The sequence below is a fragment of the Eubalaena glacialis genome, chromosome 5 (assembly GCF_028564815.1).
Source record: "Eubalaena glacialis isolate mEubGla1 chromosome 5, mEubGla1.1.hap2.+ XY, whole genome shotgun sequence".
In the NCBI taxonomy this organism is placed as follows: domain Eukaryota; kingdom Metazoa; phylum Chordata; class Mammalia; order Artiodactyla; family Balaenidae; genus Eubalaena; species Eubalaena glacialis.
Genome location: NC_083720.1, coordinates 65,977,873 through 65,981,412, shown reverse-complemented (window position 1 = coordinate 65,981,412; position 3,540 = coordinate 65,977,873). Strand labels below are relative to the sequence as shown.

Sequence of the window (3,540 nt, the reverse complement as noted above, 5' to 3'; positions counted from 1 at the left end):
TCCCCTTTCTCTTTGGTAACCATAGGTTTGTTTTCTATGTCTGTGAGTCTGTTTCTGTTTTGTAAATAAGTTCATTTGTGTCATATTGTAGACTCCACAAATAAGTGATATCATATGGTATTTGTCTTTCTCTTTCTGACTTACTTTACTTAGCATGATAATCTCTAGGTCCGTCTATGTTTCTGCAAATGGTAGTGTTTCATTCTTTTTTTATGGCTGAGTAATATTCCATTTTATATATATATACTATAGTATATATTACTATATATATTATACATACTATATACATAGTACATAATATATACATTATATATATAATGGAATATATATATATCACATCTTCTTTATCCATTCATCTGTTGATGGGGCACTTAGGTTGCTTCAATGTCTTGGCTTTTTTTTTTTTTTAAAGAATGAAAGAGAGGGCGCTGGCCATGGCTGCAGCGTCCCTCGTATCCACTTTGGCCACCCTGCTGCTCCAGCCCGGCGCAGAGCTGTTGCCTCCACCATCGCCCCTTCCACCTCTCGGCAGGTCGAAATGAAGCTGTTGTTATTTCTGGAAGGAAACTTGCCAAGCAGATCAAGCAGGAAGTGCAGCAGGAGGTGGAAGAGTGGGTGGCGTCAGAAAACAAACGACCGCATCTGAGCGTGATTCTGGTTGGCGAGAATCCCGCAAGTCACTCCTCTGTCCTCCACAAAACCAGAGCAGCTGCCGATGTGGGAATCAACCGTGAGACAATTGTGAAACCAGCTTCAATTTCAGAGGAAGAACTGTTGAATTTAATCAATAAACTAAATAATGATGATAATGTAGATGGCCTCCTCGTTCAGCTGCCTCTTCCAGAGCACATTGATGAGAGAAAGATCTGCAGTGTTGTTTCTCCAGACAAAGATGATGATGGCTTTCATGTAATTAACGTAGGGCGAATGTGTTTGGACCAGAATTCCATGTTACCAGCTACTCCATGGGGTGTGTAGGAAATAATTAAGCAAACTGGCATTCCAACCCTAGGGAAGAATGTGGGTGTGGGTGGAAGGTTAAAAAATGTTGGAATGCCCATTGCAGTGTTACTACACACCGAAGGGGTGCACGAACATCCTGGAGGTGATGCTGCAGTCACAATTTCTCATCCATACGCTCCCAAGGAGCAGCTGAAGAAACATACAGCTCTTGCAGATATTGTGGTCTCCGCTGCAGGCATTCCAAATCTGATCACAGCCAATATGATTCAGGAAGGAGCAGCTGTCATTGATGTGGGAATAAATAGAATTCAAGATCCCATAACTGCTAAACCCAAGTTGGTTGGAGATGTGGATTTTGAAGGAGTCAGGAAGAAAGCCGGTTACATCACTCCAGTCCCTGGGGGGTGTTGGTCCCATGACAGTGGCAATGCTAATGAAGAATACCATTACTGCTGCAAAAAAAGTGCTGAGGCTTGAAGAGCGGGAAGTACTGAAGTCTAAGGAGCTTGGAGTAGCAAGTAATTAACTATTGTGTCTTCTGTGTCATGCACAGCACTCCAAGCTAGTTCACGAGGAAAACCAGGCCGATAGAAATGCAATATTTATTCTACTTAAATGGTTTAAAACAATGCTTTGCATTTAGTTGTAAGCTTAAATGGGCGGGTGTTTGCACACATAGCTCTGCAGTTACCCACCAGGGAGCATGCCACTATCGTGCGGGGTCATGCGATCCAGCCAAGAGAAGCAATTAACCTACTGATTAACAGGCGGACACTGTCACATTGAGAATGGCTGCCTAACTTTGTCAAGCCACTTCAGTTAAAATTTGTCTTTTTTAGGAGGGCAGCTATGCTCACCACTATACCACCAACGCTGCACAAATTTGTCTTTTCTACGACTGCATTTCCCAAGTGCTATTCCAATAATGAGTTGACGCTCACTTTAGGTTCCAAACCTTTTGAGTTCAACTGGTCAAGCCAAAGGAAAAATGTTGCAAGAGAAAATTAGGGAAAAGGTAAAAAGAAAGAAATGATGGTAATTGAGTAGAAAAAAAATTACCCTAATTTAATATATGTATTGATTGATAGCCAGAAGAAAAACTACATGTTAATAGTCTCCTAAGCTGTCATTTTGTAGCTTAGTCATTGGGAAAATGTTTGGGGTTGTTTCATTTGCCATTAGCCCTCATTTTATGTTCGTTACCATTCCTGAGGTCTCCCCATTTTAGTTTTCTAGGATTGACAGTCTTATTTTATAAATTATTCATGTGTGTTGTCATACTTGACTTTCCTACATCCTTCAACTTCATTGTCAAATTTTTATACTGTTGGGGGTGTCTGTATGGTTTCTTTAGTGTATCTTGAAACCTGTATTTGGACGACATAACTTGGGCTTGATGATCATTAGGGCAGCTTGTATAAGTATGCAACTTACTTTTCCACCAAAGAACTGTCAACAGCTGCCAGCTTTTCTCTGATGCACCTGTTGGCTTTCCTCGATTGATTTTTGAGAACTTGAGTTAATACTGAATTTAATCAGATTTTCTGATTAAAGGACTTTTTTGCTTCATGTTGTTTTTTTAAATAAAACACTCTGGTATAGAATGAAAAAAAAAGAATGAAAGAAAAAACACATATGAAGAAATTTTATGATGACAATGACTTAATACTGAGATTAAAAATTTCTAAATATTTATGAAAACAGACTATGAATTCATGAAGTATGTATCATGACTTAGTGAATCAGGATAGGGCATCATCTTTCCTAAACAATTATCAAATATTTATTCAATATTTTACTCATAAAATGACCCATCTTAGGTCCTAGGAGAGAACTATATATATGTCCCTGCCCTCAAAGAGTATACAGTTTAGTCAAGGAAAAAACATAATAAAAACCATAAAATGTCTAAGAATATAAATAGCGTCTGCCACGTACCAGGTAAGTGGGACAGATATACACACTCTAGGAATTCTACATTCAAAACATCACTTCATAATGCTTTGTACAAATGACAGAATTTTACAGCTGGAAGGGTCTTTAGAGATCATCTAGGTAAGCCCTTTATTTTATAGATGAGCGTTTTGAGACCAAGATATTAGAGGCCAGAATTCATCATTTAATCATTCATCTATTCATTCAACAAATCTTTGTTGACTATCTCCTATGGATCAAGCACTTTGCTGGAGGCTGGAATTTAAAACTGAAGATGTCACAGTATTCATAAATCTTATAGATTTGTGGCCACCTGTAGAGGAAAGGCCGGCTGGACACTCTATTCTCTATATTCAATGCTGTGGAAAGGAGAGCACACATTTTGGTGTTTAGTTAGCATCCCTTGCCACAGGAGAGTGCCCTGATCAGATCTGCATTCTAGGAGAATCACTCTGGCAGGGAGTGGGTAATCCTGGGGGCAGGGAGATTGGTTAAGAGGCTCTTCCGTTAATCTGAGTGAAAAATGATTTGGCTTGAACAAAGGTAGTAGTAGTGTAGGTGGCGAGAAAGAGACAAGTTCAAGAACTAGTTAGAAGGGCTTCCCTGGTGGCGCAGTGGTTAAGAATCCGCCTGCCAATGCAG

The 3,540-nt window shown here is 39.6% G+C and overlaps 1 pseudogene; it reads left to right on the top strand.

The window, feature by feature from the left end:
• Positions 1-434: 434 nt before the first annotated feature.
• Positions 435-1,489, top strand: LOC133092096 (bifunctional methylenetetrahydrofolate dehydrogenase/cyclohydrolase, mitochondrial-like; annotated as a pseudogene).
• Positions 1,490-3,540: the final 2,051 nt, after the last annotated feature.